Source organism: Lithobates pipiens, unplaced genomic scaffold (genome assembly GCF_037356315.1).
Source record: "Lithobates pipiens isolate NorthernLeopardFrog02 unplaced genomic scaffold, aLitPip1_a1.2 Scaffold_28, whole genome shotgun sequence".
Lineage (NCBI taxonomy): Eukaryota > Metazoa > Chordata > Amphibia > Anura > Ranidae > Lithobates > Lithobates pipiens.
This window is the reverse complement of record NW_027507789.1, coordinates 54,494,949-54,516,316: the sequence shown is the minus strand read 5'-3', so window position 1 is coordinate 54,516,316 and position 21,368 is coordinate 54,494,949. Positions and strand designations below refer to the sequence as shown.

The 21,368-nt window shown below is 41.3% G+C and overlaps 1 protein-coding gene across 2 annotated transcripts in view; it reads left to right on the top strand.

Moving 5' to 3' along the window:
• Positions 1–2,828: 2,828 nt before the first annotated feature.
• Positions 2,829–21,368, top strand: part of CDH22 (cadherin 22) — a 604,297-nt gene continuing 585,757 nt past the window's right edge. The window contains exon 1 of one of the 2 annotated variants that reach the window (XM_077459250.1): positions 2,829–3,093. The gene's annotated coding sequence lies outside the window, so the exon portion shown is untranslated. The remainder of the gene's footprint in view (positions 3,094–21,368) is intronic. The other variant, XM_077459248.1, reaches the window with a different exon arrangement.

Here is a 21,368-nt window from a genome sequence, read left to right as displayed (position 1 = left end):
GTATTGATCAGTACTAAAAAAATGCACAGATCAATGTATAAATGACACTGGCAGGGAAGGGGTTAACACTAGGGGATGATCAAGGAGTTAACTGTGCTCCCTGGGTGTGTTCTAACTTTAGAGGGGTGAGCTGCCAGGAACATGACAGAGATCACTGTTCTTGATCACTGGGACCAGTAGATCTCTGTCATGTCCCCTGTCAGAACCTGAAATCCCCCTTGTTTACAAAGGCAGATCCTCGTTCTGCCTCTGTGCACAATGATCGCGGTCGGCCCTGGACATCGAGACCGCCAGACCTGCGGGCACGCCCGCAATCTCACCTGTATGGACCGTACAGGTACGTTGGTGCACGCAGGAGAGCTGCGTACGGCGGCTGGTCGGCAAGTGGTTAAAGACTCATTGTAATCATTTAATGAAGATTTTTCTTTTGTTTGTTCACTTTGTGCTGCATTCAAATCGAAAACAATGTAACATTTTCGTTTTTACTGATTCGAAAATTTATTGATTTGAACGATTCAAATCGAAAAAAAACTATAAATTCGAAAATTACGAATATGAATTCACCAAATTTAACTAAACAAAATAACTAGATTAACTAATCAAAATGAAGCAAAACTATTTTTTTCGTCATGCACATGTCTATATTGTGGACTGTTTACTTGCACATTAACCACTTGATGTCCACGCTATATTCAAAAGACGGCTGCAGCACGTCCATGTACGTCCTCCTGTGCTTGAGCGGCCTGCGCACCCCCTTCAGGGCAAGCGGCGCACTCTGTGATCAGCGAGTCTATGAGACTTGGCTGATCACAGATCGGAGTAAGGGGTTGATCCTGACCCCTTACCATGTGATCAGCTGTCAGCCAATGACAGCTGATCATGTGATGTAAACAGAGTTGGTAATCGGCTATTTTTTCTCCTCACGCCGGCTGTGAGAGGGACATTGGTCCCGATCATGGAGAGCCTCTTCAGAGGCTTCTGTGCCCACCAGCGTCACCTACCAGTGCCTACCAGTGCCCACAGTACCACCCATCAGTGCCCACAGTACCTCATATAAATCACCAATAAGTGAGTCCACCTATCAGTGCCCATCAGTGCCAGCCATCAGTGCCCATCAGTGTTGTCTTATCTCTGCCTATCAGTGTCACCTTATCTGTACCCATCAGTGCCCATCAGTGCAGCCTCATCAGCGAATATCAATGAAGGAGAAAAATTACCAGTTTGTATAATTTTATAACAAACTATGAAACTTTTTATTTTTTTTAATTTCTGTCTTTTTTTGTTTGTTTAGAAAAAAATAAAAAATAAAGTGGTGATTAAATACCACCAAAAGAAAGCTCCATTTGTGGGAAAAAAAATGATACAAATTGAATTTGAGTACAGTGTTGTATAACTGCGCAATTGTCTTTCAAATTGTGACAGCGCTGAAAGCTGAAAATTGTTCTGGGCAGGAGTGTGATTTAAGTGCCCGGTAAGCAAGAGGTTAAATTATGGACATATATATATATATATAACTTTCAGATAGATTTGATGCAGTCTCCATTTATGACAGTGATTCTACTTATGTTTGCGTAAATAGCACAATTTAATTATTACTGTGCACTTAATAACAATTTGCACTAGGAGATTTCATAGGCACTGTGATTTAAAGAGACAGCATACTAATCTTTTCATATTTATATGGTTTAATTTTTTTTTTCATGTGTATATGGTTTGTTTCTCTTGAGCATTGCACGTCAGATAAAGACAGCGCCTTTTTAGTCTCTTCTTACACAGGACACTTATTGTTCCTCCTATGAGGACAACCTGTTACTTAGTCTACTCTGGCATAGCTCCACACTAAAACTATTATATAATGTAGAGCAGCCTTTAAAATAAAACAATATATATTTATTATTTTTTTAAATGTTTACACACATATATATATATATATATATATATATATATATATATATATATATATATATATATATATATATATATATATATAATAGATTTTATATATATATTCTACTTTGTCTACTCTGCCACAGCTCCGCACTAAAATTAATATATAACGTAGAGCAGCCTTTAAAATTAAACTATATATATATATATATATAATCATTTTTATGTATATATATATATATATATCTATCTATATTGTATGTGTGTGTATATATATATATATATATATATATATATATATATATATATATGATATATATATAGTTTTATTTGTGTGTGTGTGTGTGTATATATATATATATATATATATATATATATATATATATATATATATATATATATATATATATATATATATATATATATTTATTTATAGTTTTATTTATATATATCTGCCAAATATCCTAACTAGGTGCACCATTCTCTTTCATCTTCTTAGCCATTATTGGGCATGGTGCCATTATCCCCTCCTATGACTAGTAATAGAATAATGGTAGCCCCTGGATTTTGCATTAAAAAAAATTGGCTTTGGGTGGGGAAGAGGCTAATAAAAAATGCAATGGCCCCCACCTGACGCGATCAAAAAAGGCAACACTTAACCAAGTCATCTCCACAGGGGCCAGCTGCATGCTGATGTACCACGCTCCGCTCTTCTAATTCATCACAAAACATCCTTGCTCTATTCAAGACAACGCTACAGCCAATGTAAGAGTTAACGGGCAAGCAAGGGAGGGGGGAACGCTACACAGCTGATCCCTGTAGTTTGTGCTAGTTGAGAGATTTCCTGGGAATCAGATCCCCCCCCCCCCCCCCACCCCTCCAGGATTCAGTGGCCTCCTCCAGCCCAGCTCAGTGAGCAGTAAGCAAGTCTAACATCTTGCTCCTTTCCTTGTGCATTCCCTGAGTCTCCAGCAGGGGAGAACAGGAGAGGGGATTGGATCCTGGCTTCTTCTGTCTCACACATCTTTCCCAGTCCCCCTGCCCAGACAAGAGCTGGATGCTCATTCTGACACACCGGAGCGCAGCATGGAATGAATGGGAAAGTGGAGCTCGCTAAGCTTGCCTTTGAATGCAACTGCTGTCCTCCAGCCCCCTAAACTGTAGGACTCCCCCACCCCTCCTTCCCAAAGACAGGAGACCGAAAAGGTAGGACTATGTGTGCTGGCGCAGGGAGGGAGCTTTTGCCTGGATGTGCTGGTGTCTGTGTAGAGAAGCGGTGTCTATGCTCAGAGATGGGGAGCACATGTGCATGCATGAACCACTGTACAGCTGTTGCCTACAATTGCTTATCAATGATGGAATAGCTTCCCTTGTGTTGTCTACATGTTTACAGCTCTATGCAGTAGGTGGGTGGATGTGTTACATCGTTAAAAGTGTATAAAGCTAAAGGGGAGGCTAAGAGTCATATTTTTTCCCGTCAACCGGTCCTTGTAAACATTTTAAGACACAATAACTTCCTGTAAAGGCAGCACACAGCCCTGCCTTGCCTGTTCTCCGGCAATACGGCACCAAATGTGCATCAACACGTACCCACAACAGTTCGATTTATAGCTTGTGGCACCATCGCACACACTCGCTAAGCAGAGACAAAAAAACATTTTTTTTTTAAATATATAATCGGGTTTCTTATATTTTCAAAAACACAGTTCGAGCTCAACGGAAAAAAAAAAAATTGTCGAGTGCAATGCATAATTTGTGTCATTATTTTACAACCCCTGTGCACCTTTACTGCAATGGCACATTCATCCCTAAATATAGTACAACATCCATACAATGTAACTTAGTCACACAGAGGGATGGCAGCAACACAACATTTAAAGGCGCTTATCGTACGGTGGGTTAACAAGAACATAATGAGTCTGTGTGTCCAGGACCGTCCACTGTAGTATTGGCGACTTAATATGTCATAATAAAAAAAGAATGTGCAGCCGTGTGCCGTGGAGTACATTTTATGCCTTTGCCATGTTACAGCATAATTCTTTATGTCAATCAGCATCAAAGCCACAGCAGAACCAGAGCATTGGGATTCCAGTCTTTTTAAAATGTCATATCCCCGATGTGTTGCAAAATTTTGTCGTATCTTACAATATTACTACCAGCACCATCTGTCATAGCGGTACAGCTGAATTGTGTATAAACATAGAGTATACCATGTGTTCCTGCAGCACACACAAACTTTGTATTACATATTAACGAACGTAAAGGATCGGACGACGTGCAGCGACAACAAAAGGTCACTATTATTAAAACACCTTTTGCACAGGCGCAGGAGAAATCTGTCCCTGCTCGACGTAGAATCTGAAAATATATATACTGACTGATTGTATAGACGGGAATAGCCTCAAGCTCTCAGGGTGGTCAGACATTAGGCGATGTTCACAAGCAATGTAATCTTTTTAAGTATCATCTGCATGGTATGGAGATCACAGCATGACCTGTTCCAGTTGAAGAGCTAGTTAAAGAGATTTTGCAGAATGTTGAATTTGTTTTTGCAACCTGTGTTTTTTCATTTTTTTTTGTTTGTTTGTTGTGGTGTGTTTTTATTTTTTATTTTATTTTTTTGTTTGGTTTTGTGTATAACATCCTTTCTCCATAGGAATGACGATTTCTGCAAACGTGTGTAACAGGTAAAGTTGCACACGTTGGGAGGGACATTCATAGTAGGTGGTACCAATGGGTGATTGCTTCGAGGCTAGGCATGTTATGAATTCTTCACCAAGGTTGAGGTGTATGGTGTGCCAGAATTCGAAAAATAACTGTCATTTTAAAAAAGAAAGCTGCAAAAGAGACTTCAAATTCAATGTAGGGAACAACATGTCACAACAGGCTGGACATGTCGCTTGAACTGTTAGTTACATCTGTATTGTTTTTCCTGTAGTCACCTATTCAAAGGGACATTACGTTGACATCATGAAGGGAGACTTATAGAGTATGTGTAATATAGAGAACATGAAGAATACATATAATATAGTGAACATGAAGAGTACGTATAATATAGAAAACATGCAGAGTATGTATAATATAGGGAACAGCCCATTTACTTTCACAAGACGACATGTCTACTCAGCTTCGGAGATCATAACCATACAGTTCAATGAGGGCATCAAACAGGCGTTCAAGAGTTAAAGGTTTTTAATTATCAAATTATAGCAGAAGATATGTTTTATTTTTTATTTTTATTAAGATACTTGGACTTTTGGATGTTTGTTTGGTGCTTTCATTGGATTGTATGTGTGTGGATTCTCAACATTGGGTCCTTTCCCTGTTCCTAGGGGAAGTTCCTGTTTTTTGTGGACTGCTGTTGAATCATAGTCGATGTGCCCACTGACAACATCCATGACCTGTTAGAGAATCAGAATACAGCAACCTGTTTGTTTTTGTGTTTGAAGATCATAATGTCAATGCAGTCACCAGACAAGGTATTGCTCTGTATGTTCAAGAACGCCTCACCATAGTTGGTCTTCAAATGACATTTTATACATGGCGGGATAGAGCTACATGTGGCAGTAAATACATATTTCCATTTAGCTTTAACCCAGATTGTAGTATTTTCTTCACTTAGAAGAGTTTGACTGGTACTGGTATTTTCTGACACAACCGGCTTCATCGTAAAGGACATCTTTTTAAAGCAACTTCCCTAATTTCCCTGTCTATAATGCTGCCTTAAATTCAGCAGGGAATGGCTGACATCTGATCCATGTATGGGCAGGCTTATTGTACCCAAATCAATCCATTGATCAACTTGAGTACAACCAGCCTGTCGGGTTTTTACATTTGATCACTGCTGATGGCTATAGCTGCTAGCAGTAATCATTGTGTTCTGCTGGCCAGGAAGCCCCCCCCCCCCCCCGGCAGAACACAACAGCACTGCTGGAGGTAATTTCCCCATCAACACCGAGTATGTTGATTGGGGAATCAAGTAGACATGTGCACAATGGAAATTTTCATTTCGTCTGTTTCAGATGCATCCGTTCACTGAAGAATTTTGTTTCGTCATATTCGCTATGTTGGACCCCATTCATTTTTGGACTTGGTTCCATATCTTTGGCCTTCATTTTATATATTCATTAGCCGGTTGGATTTGAAAAATCTTTTTTGCAGTTTTCCTGGAAGACTGCTATATATACAGGAATCGGACAGATTTGATGTTTTCAGAAGCTAGTCTAACCCACCAAGAGAAACTGCATGAGCTGATAGGACAATATCGACTGTTGTCATGTACATCTAATTTCCCCATGGGCTCGAACCACTATCAAATCTTGTGACATCATCTGAATGAAACAAATGATTTTGTTAATTTCATTAACATTTTTTATAGATTCATTGACATTCATTACTATATCCATTCAGAGATTTGTATACATCCAAATCTCCGAAGATCAAAACAAAATGCATATTTCAAGAACTGAGCAATTTTCTTTCCTTACGCCCAAGGTGGAAGGAAAGAAAATCAAGTCATTTATGGGCTGCATTAGCTAGTCTAGACTCTGATCATCTTCTTATGCCAAGGCCTTTTGGTCACATGCCTTTCAAGGGAAGTCCTGGAGTAGCAAATTCTCCAGTCAAGGTAGGTGTTTTGTGTCAGTAGGTTAAAATAAAAAAAACACAAATCCAACTACCTTACCATTTAGAATTCATAAGGTAGATAGAGGGGTCTTATTGAAAATAAATGTGTTTTAAGTCCTCTCACTTGCTTATGGCCAAATACTGGGGAGTTAAATGACCTTTTTAGCTTCTCATGTCTTTTGAGGACTCCAACCTTCTAATCATCCCACCATGAAATCTCTCCTCAACCCCCTGGTAGCAAAAGAATTCTCAATCCAATTTCTTCCAAATCGATATTGCAGCATTAATGAGCAATTGAGCAGGCACAGTGAGACTTCTTGGTAATGACTACATCATTTGTATGGATCTAGGTACCCAAATACATAAATGTCTACATGAAGCTGTTGGGTGATCCATTCCCCCAGCAGATAACCAAACAAGAATCTGTTTTAATTGGTCTGACCCTTAAAATACATGATGCAGATGGACGTTATTTTCAATAACACAAAGCATCCAACAAGGAATGAGCTCACAGCAGTTTAGCATAATGAAGGTGAACCTAGTTTCCATGGGTTACTGCATTTGATTGTTCTTCATGTCATGATAAATAAAAGAGTAATTATTCATTACTAAAATATACTGTGTATAATCCTGTTACAGTAGATACCGTCACTTCTGGACAGAGCCTGCTACATACTCCACAACTGGTCTTGGGTCACTAGTCCATGTTGGCCTCATCAACCTTGTTAGTAGCAGCTGTCTGTACATGTGTAGGTCATTTTGAATGTACTTTGAACAATTTGTATTCAATTGTTAAAGCATATCCAAACCCCAAAAAACGAAAATGTAATATATTATCTGCTTCCGAAATCTTAAATGGTGTGTCCGCATTAGTTTCCTTTTTTAATGTCAGTAACATACTTCCAGTCCAAGGCTCACCCACTGTACTATATCTATGAAAGAGCAGCAATGTTACCCTAGGCTGCTCTCTTTATTTGAACTACAAACATTTCATCCTCCCCATCATCTCTATTACATAGAGACTCGGAGTTGTAAAAGAGAATATTGGAATTTAGAAAAGGTGGATGCAGCATTGATCTGATGCTGAATCTGTCCCCCACCGTCTCTGCACTAAGAACTGAGCGATGCATATGGTCGGGATTTTTTTCAGAGCCTGGACTGGCTCTGTGGTTTCAATCGGCAGTGGGCTTCAATTCACTGTAGGCTGAAAACAGGTGACAGGAGTGCAGAACGAACTGCACGTCTGTGATCCATAGGAAAAATATAGCCAATATAGCTTTGGCTATACTTATTTATATTCATAGAAAATGGCTTAAAAAGATGTCATTGTTTGAGATTTCAGTTCAGTACACAGGAAGTTGATTTCTAGGATACTGGATTTGCAGAACATATACATAGTCTGAACAAAGAAAACATAGGCCCCTTTACATAGACGCCTCCGTGCAGGGGATTCTGCTTGCTCAGTGGGGGATCTCTCTGCTGATCCCCTCTGAACAGGCAGATGACAGGTATGTGTTCGCTCCGCTGTGCAGAGTGGACACGGACACAGTCCTGTTTCCTCTATGGGGAAATCGAATGTGAACAGACCACTTGTCAGTTTTCATCTGATTCTATCCAGTCAGATGCTCCAGATGGAAAATTGGACCACCATCCGCCTGGTTTTTGCAGGCAGGATCGGATGGCGGCGAGTGTGAATGGACATGTGTCTGCTGACATTCAATGCTCCATGGAGACTGGAGAGTCCGATCAGGTCCGCATGAAAAACTGACAGGCGGACCTGACCCAACAGCCCGTGTGAAAGTGCCCTAGGGCAGCCTCTGCCAGCTTATTCCCAGCTGGCGAGCTGCAATACATTGAACTTTTGTTCTTGGGTTTAGATACACTTTGAGTACAAATTTCAGCATAGTTTGTGGTGCAGCCTTTAGTGAGACCTTGGTAAATGGAGCACTCTCATTTGGAGGCTACCTTAAAATTATAATAAACCCTCAGATTTGTAATCGCTTAGTTAGTATGCAGATTGTTTATCTTTTAATCATTGCCCAATGCCTATGTTCCAATTTAAGCTGGTGCCATGATCACTACCCCAGGTTTCCTGTTTCAGGGTCACTTCTTTCTCTTGCAGCATCCTATGGAGACACCCTTGCATGCAGGGACTAGATCTTTGTCTCTCCACACTATGTGCATCAATAGAAACAAACAGCCTCATTGTACTTTCAACTGTTAACTGTCAACCCTCAAAGTTATTCACTTTAATGCATTCTATGCATTAAGGTGAAAAACCTCCCTATGCTCTGGTTAAGCCCAATCATCCCAGCAATGAGGACAAGCCCAGCAGCTCGTCTCAGGTCCTCATTGGATAGATTGATAGCAGCAGGAGCCATTGGCTCCCACTGCTGTCAATCAAATCCAATGGTGCGGGGGGTGGGGCAGAGTCCTGCTGTCTGTGTCAAATATGCAGCAGCAGGACTCAGGAGCGCACCTGAAAGTGGAGCTCCGTGGGGGCACTCGAAAAGAGGAGGAGTCAGGTGCGCCACCTGGAGACTCCAGGAAAGGAGGATCGGGGCCGCTCTGTGCAAAACCCTTGCAAAGAGGAGGTAAGTATGGCATGTTTGTTATATTTAAAAAAAAAACGAACCTTTACAATCAATCTAACTCTTTCCTGTGAAGAATGGAATTTCAGGGAAGCAGCATTGGGAGAGCAGGAGTCAGCAGCATTTTAACCTGTAAACTGCAATTAATTGGGTTAGAATTTTACCAAATACTTTACTGATGATTGTTTTATTTTATTGTGATCAGTGGGGTTAATTTACTAAAACTGGAGTGTAAAATCTGGTGCAGCTGTGCATTGTAGCCAATCGGCTTCTAACTTCAGCTTGCAATAAAACCTGGAAGCAGGTTTGTTTCTCTGCAGAGCTGCACCTGATTTTACACTCTCTAGTTTTAGTAAACCAATTCCTGCGTGTCAAACTAAAAAAAGCTACTTTTAGCTGGCCATAGATTAATATAATTTCATAAAAAAAAAAAATTCGGGAACATTTGTTCAATTTTCCATTGGTTAGTGGGGTGAAATCGGCATTCATTTTAATCTGTAGCGATGGGAAAAATTCTCAAATGAACAAAATTTTAACTGTGAATGTGACTTTAGTTGGGGAACAATCATCCATAATATGGTAATCAGTCTGGGATTACATTCAAGTAGCAGGTTTGGACGATATTTAAGGACTTCAAATGAAATTAGTTGACTGGGTGATGGCAAGATTAAATGCTCTGATAAACAATTTTTCTGAATTTTCAATGTTCGAATGAAATCCTGCTGGTATACGGCCAGCTTTAGGCATGGCAGTCAGCGTGTGCACAGCCTTTCACTTTGCTGACTGTAGGCTTTCATCATGGCATTATCCAATAGGACCGGTATGGTACTGGTCTTGCTGAGTGTAAAGAAAATGCTATGCTCTGTTTATCATTTATTATAACCAGGAAAATGATTTATAAAAATACATTGCTGAAGGTAAAGCTCTTCTAACAGGACAATTTATTTAAATTCAAGAGATGTCAGATTGACTTTTTCAGAAACATGGAAGGGAACAAATTATTTTCCAAGTTAACATAACCGCGTATACATCTAAGGGGGAACTGGGTAAATGCACATCTACTACAGACAAATGGAAGTTTAGGCTTTGATTTATGTAAAAATCAAGATAACAGAAAATGTTTTGTACAGACCATGATTGCACTGTTGACAATGTGTATGTTCTGAAATTCTTTAGTACATAGATTTTAGCTGTCTCTACAAATCTTCTTGAAAAACATTTTGTTTTCCATTAGCTGTATAATAAAAAGACGAGATTGCCCATACTGCTTAGTGAGTTAGTGACCATAAAAAATAATTCTGACATTGACTGCATAGTTATTCATATTCCCATTGAGTAGGTAAGATTTTTTTAACTTAAAGTGGTTGTAAACCCTTACATATACCCAGTGAAGTGACTATCCTCAGGTGGTCCACAGAGATCAAACAAACTGTACCTGTCTATCTACATGGCATGGCTTGGCTCAGCCCTTCCTTCTCTGAGCTGGCCACTCAGCTGTCGGCTAATTGCCAGCTCCTATCTATCCACAGTGACTCATCTGTTGATGATATCCTGTTTGTCAGTCCTGCCTACTTAAGCCGTCAAGCCCAGAGGATCTCTGCCTTCACCTTGGTCAACATCACAGATCTCCTGTGTTGCTGTTAAAAAACTTGCTTGGATGAGATTCCTTCTGGCTCCAGATCTTGCTTGCTGATCCCTGGCTTCCTGACTTTCTGCCTTATCTGACTATCCGTTCCTGTTACCGAACTTTGGCTATTTTTTGACTATGTTTGTTCTCTTTACTTTTATTAACAAGTGTGATTTAACTGTACTTCTATCTCAGTCTGGTTCATGGTTTCAGACAGTAGGCAAAGGCCATGAATTCAGAAGATGCAGTCAATCCACTTGTTGGCAGTATATTTTCCAGATTGGATAAGCAGGATAATCGCATGGATCAGTTTATCATGGCATTACAAACGCTCCTGAGTCACACGGCTCACCTGAAATCTCCCACTGTGGCTTCTCCGGTACAACCTGTGTTGCAGGCCATCCCTGCTGCTGCTCCAGTCTCTGTGCAGGCACCCACCTTGTGTATTACATCTATAAGAGGTATATTTGGTTCCACTCCACTTCCCCAGCAATTTAGGGGCGATCCAGTCCAATGCAGAGGGTTTCTCAACCAGGTTGAGACATACTTTGAGATGCTGCCCCCTGGTGTTTCCCACGGATATAAGCAAAGTAGGTTTTGATATCTTTGCTTTCTGAGAGAGCCTTGGCAAACCCTCTATGGGAGACGCAAAAACCTCTTGTCTTGAATTACCCTGAGTTTGTGGCTTCTTTTAAAAGGGTATTTATTCCCACACACTCAGCTTCTGCTACCAAGCGCCTCATGTCCATCAGAGTATGAGAACTGTTGCCAATTACGCCATTGTATTCCATATGCAGCAGAGGTTGTTTGCCCTTGTGGCTACTTCTTCTCATGGTCTATCAGATACCATCAAGGATGAGATAGCAGCCTCAGATAAACCCACTGAGCTGGAGAAGTTGATCACATTTTGACATCCTCATTGACTCCAGACTCAGAGAAAGGCTCTCTTTTAAGGAGCGCTTGCGGAAGCCTCCTATACATTTGTCTCCAAGCTTTGTAGTCCCAACCTTGCCTCCCTTACCTCCCATGCCTCCTGGTACCGAGTCGGTCAGTGAAGATAAACCCATGCACTTGGGCTTCACGCGTCTCTCTGAGGATGAAAGGACCCTAAGGCGGAGGGTGAGATTGTGCTTTATTGTGGCCAAGTAGGTCACTTTTTGAAGTTTTGTCCTACCCATCCAGGGAACGCCCGAACCTTGAGGTCCTGTCACGGACAGTCCTTAGGTGGCGTTGTTTTGTCCCCAGTTGTCCAGAAGGATAAGCCCCTGGTTTCGGTTACCCTTCCTTGGGCTGAGTCGTCCGTCGAGATACAGGCTTTAATCGACTCTGGGGCTGCAGGCCTGTTTATTGATGCTGCTCACCTGTTGATATCCTGCTTGCTTAAGCCATCAAGCCCAGAGGATCTATGCCTTCACCTTGGTCAACATCACAGAGACTATCTCCTGCGTTCCTGTTAAAGACTTGCTTGGCTGACATTCCTTCTGGCTCCAGATCCTGCTTTCTGATCCCTGGCTTCCTGATTTTCTGCCTTATCTGCCTATCCGTTCTGGTTGCCTAACTTTGGCTATGTTTTGACTACATTTGTTCTACTTACTTTTATTATTAAACAAGTGTGATTTAACTATACCTCTGTCTCGGTCTGATTCATGGTTTCTGACTCTGCAGCTCTTTCTTCTCTACATCCATTCAAAGTGCTGAATTTTAAAGCTTGTTTTGAAGTTGAGAAAAAAGGGGTGGAGAGCTGCAGTTACACTATGCAGAATTTAGTGAGGAGAGCTCTGACAGCTGATTGGAGGGAAGGCACTCCCCTCCAAACAGCCCACAGGGACAGAGCTGAGGATGTCAATCTGCTGGAAATCCCTTCCCGTCACTTTTTTTTTTTTTCTTAGTGTCAAAAACTGGGCACAAGTGATTCATGCAGCTAGCAAAGGGAACAAAGCAGCAGATAAGTTACTTAGTGCTCTTGAGTGAGACAAGTACACGCTTAAGAGGGGTATGCTTTGTTTATGCTTCTGCTGAAACTTGTGACCGAAAAATGTGTGCCGACCAACTCCCAATAAGTGCTCTCAACCAATGACAGAGCATTGCCTGGAATGTCAGAACAGAATAGCTCAGCAGGGGAGATCGCTGTACTAACGTCGGATTGTTAGCTTAAGATTGTAGGCAATGTACTGTCAACCACAGTACTTCCTTCCAGCAGCATCTTTGAACACATTTTTTGTGAGCCCAGGTGGTCATAAACCTGCCCTCTGGGGAACCCTCATGCTGCCAGGGCTCAACACTTCTGGGCTAAGTGGCACTCATATCTCATCATGTGAGGTCCGCTCAATCCAGGAGGAAGGCCCACCTACAGTCCCCTGCCAGAGGGGAAAAGAATGATTCCATTGAATTGGTCAGAAAATGGAATATAATTAAAGTATTAACATAAACATTTAAAGAGGCTTTAGTAAGGAAGGAGGGGACATTAAGCTTAGTACACATGGGCCAAATGTCAGCCAGCATCACCCAGTTCAATAGAAACTGGATGACATTTGGCCCCTGTGTATGGCATCCTGTTCACCAGAAGCCAGCTTTCTTCTGTCGAAGACTCATGACCGAAAAGTCTGCCAATGGCTGAAAGCATTGACCGGAGTGTTCTGGCAGGGGGGCCATCCTCCTGTCAGAACATAATAGCTCAGCAGGGGAGATCATTGTACTAACATAAGATTCTTAGTACAGCAGCTCCTATCTGAGCTATCAGTTTTAAAAAAAAATAGTATTGTGTACTAGCCTTTAGTATGCACGTTTATTTAAAAGCCCAAATCTGCATAAATTAAACTGCACATGGACTTTAAGCCAAAGCTGACAGCCAGGCAGCTAGAAATTTGTAAAGTTACAATTCTTTCATAACAGACTAATTGTAAAGGGCAACTGGGTCCAACAATTCACATGGATAATTTATTATTAATGACCAAATCATAAGAAATGCTCTCCAAAGCTAATCAATGTTTTTTTTTTTTTTTTTGGGGGGGGTGGGGGATTTGCCTTCTATATTGACACCAGGCTGTTTGTATTTCAACATAAGGGAGGTATTTCAATGGGGAAGGTAAAATAAAAATGGTTTCAACCTATTCAAAAATCAGAACATAAATTTGTAGGGTCTTCTGCCTTTTTCCATGCATTTGATCATCATTTTCCATTTAGAAACTCCATCTAAGGTTAACTGTGTTGAAGCCAAGCTTCTTCCTTTCCCTCGCATCCTTGCAACTTCCAGCCCAAAAATAAATGGACCTTCGAGAGATTTGTAACAATAAATCTTGAAATTCCCCCAGTCTGTTTATTATAAATTAGGATATTACATTTATTTGGGATTTGATAGATGGTGAATTTATAGCGATAGTCAGGATAGATTCACATGAAGACAGGCTGAAAACTGATTTCTAATTGGATACTTGTGGTAGACAAAAACAATCTTAGCCCTTGTACACACGGTCGGAGATTCCGACGGAATGTGTCCTATCGGACCGTTTTGTCGGATAATCCGACTGTGTGTGGTCTCCATCGGACTCCGACAGACCAAGTTTTCCAACTTGTCCGTAAAATTTTCCGACAAAATGCTCCGATCGGACATAGTCCGTTCATGTGTAGCCTACTCCGACGGACAAAGTGCCACGCATGCTCAGATCAAATTCCTAGACCAAAGCTATTGGCTTCTAGCCTGAACGTAGTCCCGTTGTAACAAAATAACGTCATCACGTTATGTACAATCGGATTTTCCAACAACTTTGTCCGACCGTGTGTATGCAACAGTTTCAGACAAAATCCGCCGGACAAAATCCAACGGATTTGGTTGTCAGAATGTCCGACCATGTGTACAAGGGCTTAGACTTTCCAGCAAAAACGTGTTCAATGTGGACATATGATGAGTAGCCTTTGCAATACCCCGAACTGATCTTATGGTTCATAATATACAATTGGGAACAGGCTATGAACTCTCCTTTCGCTGACAGTTCAATTGTTGCCAAGAAGAAATGGGATAAGATTTAGGAATGTCTGAGTGCTGGTCAGACAGGGCGTAAAAGTTTACGAGACAGTGAGCAGTGTCCAGGTCTACATGAAAGTTGAAGGCTTCTCTTGCAACCTATTAACCCACAGCTACTATAAGTTAGCTGCTAAGGCTTGTAGGGGAAATTGTACAACTGCACAGGCTGCTCAAATGGTAATGTTGGTCAGGAAATAAGTAAAGTGTTTATACCCAACAACAAGACAGTGAACAATTTCCAGGTCTACATTAGTGGAAGGCATCTCCTGCAACCACCCAACCCACAGCTGGTATAAATGAGCCCTTAGGACTCAGTCTGCTTAAATTGTATGCTGGTCAGGCAGAAAGCAAAGGTGTTCATTGTCCAACAAGACAGTGAGCAGTGTCCATATGAAAGTGGAAGACCTCAAAGTCGGGACAGAAAGAAAACCATCCCAAAAAAAGATGCTACCTATTAGGACACATGTTACTTTACTCAAAAGACGGCTTTAATTGGAAGTTCATAGCTATCAGCTGTTGGTTCCACATACTGGAATTATTTTGTCATTATCACCTCCAGATAAAACCTGGTACACTATAGTTTAATTTGATTCAACATCTGTGGTGATTACTGATAGTTATTCTCTGCATTATGAAATTATTTTCAACAGAAAGGAATTTGAGGTTCGTGGGGGAGGTGGTTTTGCATTCTTAATGGGTGCGGAATTTATTAGGGTCCTTTTGGGCTCAATGTGATGCTGACCCAGCGGGTTTGTAATCCAACTTTTTTGAAGTGATGTCTTTATGTGTTGTGTTTATAACCATAAAACAACATTGTCTCATTTTCATCACTGTGGGTTGAGGGGCATGTCTATATTTTTGTGAATTGATATGAATAAAATTGTCTTTTCATTAAAGTCCCATGTGTCCTTATAGGCAGCATCTTTTTTTCAGGATTGTCCTAATTTTGTAATTTAGTGTTTAGTTTAGCTGTGAGGACTGCACTAATACTTGGTGAGTGGGCAGTGTATAGACATGCTTAGACTGTGATCATTCTATATAACATTCTGAAATTGAAGCGCTATAGCAAAAAAATCAAGCCCAAAAAAAAAAACGTATTACAAATATAATTGGTGTCTAAAAACCTAACCTGTTTTTAGGGGTCCAACACCACCCCCTTCATCAGGACTTTAGCAGTAGCTGAATGTTGCTGTGCTTTTCCACTGCTCTCAAAAATCCGAACTTGTCTTGAGTCTTTTATAATATGTGCTGTTATTCCTTCAAACCTGGAACACATTGGCTTTTACACCCAATTATACTTATCATTCATTTTGTTTTTGAACTTAAAATTCTTGGTGTGGACTCGAGCTTCAGTTTTTAGAACCATGTAGAAGTCCTTCACCATCTAAGGTGGTTGTGGTAGCCCTTCTGTCTATAAAAGCCATCTACCTAATGTTCAGATGCTTCAGTTTGCAGAACCATATATAAGTCCTACACCATCTGTAGAAGCTGCCTACCTAATATTCAGATGGTTCAGTTTGATGAAACACATGTAGCGGTATGTTGCCACTAGTTACTAACATCCATCATATCACCTTGCTGCCAGACCTCCATATCTCACCTCTGAGACAATGAACGGTCATTAGCTTTTTGTTTATTGGTGGGGATATAACTTGGTTGGGGTAAAGAGGTATATGGGATACCAATAGATCAAATTACTTTGCCATCATATTAATCAATTATAATGTTGGTTGAGCCTTGAAGAAATAATGCACATGTATAACATCTACAGTCTCTTCCCTGCATCATCATGCAGATTATTGCTCCTCCTCTGCGTAACTCCTGCAGACTATTGCTCCCAGGAATCCTTCCCTCCCGCACAAACTTATTCTGTAGAACATTACGTTTCCTGTCACATCCTCTTCTATATGCAAAAGATCCCACTCTGAATAGTCTCTAATGCTGACTCTGGTTGCTGCTACTGGGCCAGAGGTCTGCAGTACCTCTCCCCGAGGCCTAGCAGTTTAATAGCATTTGCAGAAAGGTGGACTACAGCTTTCAAATCCTGCGCCCTCGGGCCGCATCAATTAGACACTATTCCCTACAGTCTCTATTCTGATCCAGGACTCATCAATGACCGTGTAATGATGAGGACTTCATCCATGACCGTGTAAGGATGAAGTTCCTTCACAGACCTCCTGGAATGTCTCCACATCCAGCACTCCACTGTGGTAGTCACCAACCTTTCTCTGCCCTGAGTCCATGCTGAAGAACTTACATTCTGACAGCTTCTCCTGTCCCTCTGCTCCAGGAATTCCTCATCAATGACCGTTTAATGAAGATGCTCTCCCGGGTCTCCTCCCTTGAACAGCCCCCCCCCAAGATGGGGATGCCCCCCCTGCCGCTGTCTAGTACTGCCTTCTCTACTTCTCTTGGCTGACAACTCCTCCCAATGGCCTGTTACCTCAGCTTATATGGGAGGCCTGCCCCCAATTCCAGTTAGGGATTGGTCAGGGCTCCTCACATGAGCTGCCTGCTACTCCAGTTCCAGACCCTGCCCCTCTTCCAGAACACTCTCACTGGAAGCAGGGGAGGCGCCTCAGAACCAAAGTACAGGTGGTCACACCCACTGCTACACTAACCACTCCCTGCCCTCATATCAAAAACAAACATGCCCAGCTTGCAGCATAGGCTTGCTTAAATTTACCTGTACTGACAAAACCTACCAAAAATCCTCACTCTAGCACCTACTTATGGTAGAGGGGGCTACACGTATACAGTACGTCGTTCATCTAAGGTGAATACAGTAGCCCTTCAGTGTGTAGAAGTTGCCTACCTAATAAGATGCTCCACAGCCATAGCACCAGTACATTAATGACAACAATATAAATTAAAAAATCATCATCCCAGCTCTACTACAAGGTTCCAGCACCACAAATCCATCTACAAACGTATGCGCAAATTGTATGTCCGCAGGTCCCCATCAGTAAATCGCTGCAAGCAGCATTGATGGAATTTATTAGTATTTGGCTATGCTTTCTGTGATAATGGCAGCACAGCAGCTGGTAGAACAGAGTTTTAGTTATACTGTAGAAATAGTTAGCGCAGAGCATTTATATATTTATGGAGCATTGATGGTGTGCTAAGTGTTATAGCCCCATCGCAGACAACTATAAATCGCCTTGTGTATAAATTGAGTCCAGCAAACTGAAAACTATGGGTTACTGCACTGTATACTCCTTTTTGATTTTCAGCGCCTTACTTGAATAAGCTGGCGTTGGTCTCTGCGCTTAGTTCATAAGTAAGCTCAGCAGTGTTACACTTGACTAAATATATTTCTGTGTTTTCCTAATATGTTCCAAATACTAATGGCTATGCTTCTGGTGCGCTGCAGAACATTTTGTCTTCCAGTAGATCTGACGCACACGTTTATATAATTTGGGTGTCAATGCATACTTACAGAAGAGACATTAAAATGTGTATTAAAGATATTTTCCTCTGACATCTGTAGCTTATAAGGGCTCAGCTCCTACATGTATTACATTAGCACATGCACTGTAGCAGCCCGTACTTGTAACACTGCAGAGAGCTCAGGTGGAGCTGATGTGTGACAACTGCCTTCTGGAGCCCACAGATGGAATGAGTGCAGCTACAATATTAGGAGTTAGTCAGTTGACACGCTAGTGCAGAAGCTGTGAAATAATTCTTTTTTTGCTCACATTCATTACTGTGCTCTTTAACCACTTTCAGACCGGACCATTTTGCTGGCTTAAGACCAGACCACTTTTTGCGATTTGGCACTGCGTCGCTTTAACTGACAATTGCGCGGTCGTACGACGTGACTCCCAAACAAAATTGACGTCCTTTTTTTCCCACAAATAGAGCTTTCTTTTGGTGATATTTGATCACCCCTGCGGTTTTTATTTTTTGTGCTATAAACAAAAATAGAGCGACTATTTTGAAAAAACACATAATTTTTTACTTTTTGTTATAATAAATATCCCCCAAAAATATATAAAAAAACTTTTTTCCCTCAGTTTAGGCCGATACGTATTCTTCTACATATTTTTGGTAAAAAAAAAAAAATCCCAATAAGCGATTGATTGGTTTGCGCAAAAGTTATAGCATTTATAAATTAGGGGATAGTTTTATGGCATTTTTATTAATAATTTTTTTTTACTAGTAATGGCGGCGATCAGCGATTTTTATTGTGACTGCGACATTATGGCGGACACATCAGACATTTTTGACACTTTTGTGGGACCATTGTCATTTATACAGCAATCACTGATATACAAATGCAGTGATTCCTGTGTAAATTACACTGGCAGTGAAGGGGTTAACCAGGATGTGGCAGTGTAGGGGTTAAGTGTTCCTAGGGGTGTGTTACTAACTGTGGGGGGCTGGGATTTGTTTTAGTGAACACTGATCTCTGCTCCAATCACATGGAGCAGAGATCAGTGTCACTTGTTGCTAGGCAGAACGAGGAGATGCTGTTTACAATGGCATCTCCCAGTTCAGCCACCCTGTGAGACGATCACGCACGCAATGGCAGGGCGGCATTTAAAAATGGACGTACCTGTACACCAATATGCCTGCCCCTGCCATTCTGCCGATGTACATCGGCATGCGCCAGTCGGGAACTGGTTAATCAGCGATGCAATTTGTTCTTTGGTAGCATTTGAATGCGTTCGACCAGAGATTATGGTTGCATTTAATGCAGAATTTATTAGTAAGCCATAGATCTGTCCTGTAATTCTCCTTTTTAAAAGTAACTTAACATTCTTTCTAAGTTAATGTATGCTTATTTTCTAACTAATCATGTAGCAAATAGAACATCAGATAGAAGAGTTTTAAAGTGGTTGTAAACCCTTACAGACCACTTTTACCTACAGGTAAGCCTAGATTAAGGCTTACCTGTAGGTGCAAGAAATGTCTCCTAACCTACATGGTTTAGGAGATATTTGCAAAAAGACAGGCACCGCTGTCTATGGCGCATGCGTCATAAACATCAGCGTACAGGTGCACTGAGCATACCGCCGCTAACGGCTCCCGTGTGCATGCATGGGAGTGACATCATCGCAGCTCCAGCCAGTCACAGCGGCAAGGCCGCGATACTCGGAAGTCACCCCGGGATAGATGGCGGCGTCGGTGGAGGACAACGAGGGACGCTTCGGAGGCTTCCATCTCAGGTAAGTTATTCATAATGAGCTAGTATGCTATGCATACTAGCTCATTATGCCTATGCCTTGCAGTGTCTATATATTTTTGTTTTAATTTGGCTGTACTTCCTCTTTAACATACTGTAGCTCCTACCTGTCCCTGATTTCAAAGGACTGTCCCTGATTTGGAACAAAGTCCCTCTTTCCTCCTCATTTCTCCCTCTTTTTGGTCTGATCTACTGTATATAGTTGTATATAAAATGCATTATTTGTTCAAAAAGTGTTTCACAGTGCTAAATCTTTCATCCAATTTCTAAATTGCTGCTTTTGTAAATTTAAATAGCCAGTATAAAGGAATAGTAGTGGTAAAATAAAGCACTTGTAGGTTAACTAAACCATTTTTTTGTATAAATCTCCCTTAAAGTGGTTGTAAACCCTTACAACACACTTTGACCTACAGGTAAGCCTAGATTACGGCTTACCTGTAGGTCCAAGAAATATCTCCTAAACCTATACGGTTTAGGAGATATTTGCCCGAAGACAGGCACCGCTGTCTACGGCGCATGCGCTGTAGACAGCGGCGCGCAGGCGCACTGAGCGCGGCATTTCCAAGAACGGAGCTGGGGCGCGTGTCGGCTCCTGTGCGCATGCGCGCGAGTGACGTCATCGCGGCTTCACCGAATGACAGCGGCGGAGCTGCGAGACCCCACTGACAGCATGGATGCGCCGGACTACAGGGGACAGCGGTGACTTCGCTGGCTCCTGTGTCAGGTAAGTGACACATAATGGGCTACTATGTGATGCATAGTAGTCCATTATGCTTTGCCTTTGCAGGGAATGAAAGAGGAAGTAAACTCATCAGGGTTTACTTCCTCTTTAAGGGGGCGTGGCAGGGTGTGTGTACTATGCCTACATAATTTTGCGAATAGGTGTCCCTTGTTCCCATATCAAAAAGTTGAGAGGTATGGTTTTAATGAGTCTGACGTGTCGCCATCCTGTGGAGGTGTAAAGTATAATAAATGGAATAAGTAGGGACTTTACATGTGACACCAAAGACCACAAACATGAAAAACAAAAAAACGCTAAACTTATTGATAGCAGGTCCAGATATACAAAATACAATCATCGACACCAGTGGTCTCCAAACTGAACACCTCATATCCTTCTATAGTGTATACTTGCCCCAATCCGAAGCACTTAGTGTGATTTCTGTCTTCTCTCTTACCTTCTTGCTTTCTGCAATTTCTGACAGGTTATGCTGACACCACAGAAGCTCCGTCCCTACCTATTGCATTACATGTAATGTAAGCCTATTTTCTACATGTCTATGTGGGGAATAAAATAAAGCTGAAAACCAGCAGATCTAAAATGACAATGAATTATGTATTTATGAAAAAAATATTTAAAAGTATTTCTAAACTCAGCCAGTGTAATTGCTGGAATCTGTTTTTTTAAGTTGTAAGTTTGTAGCAGAG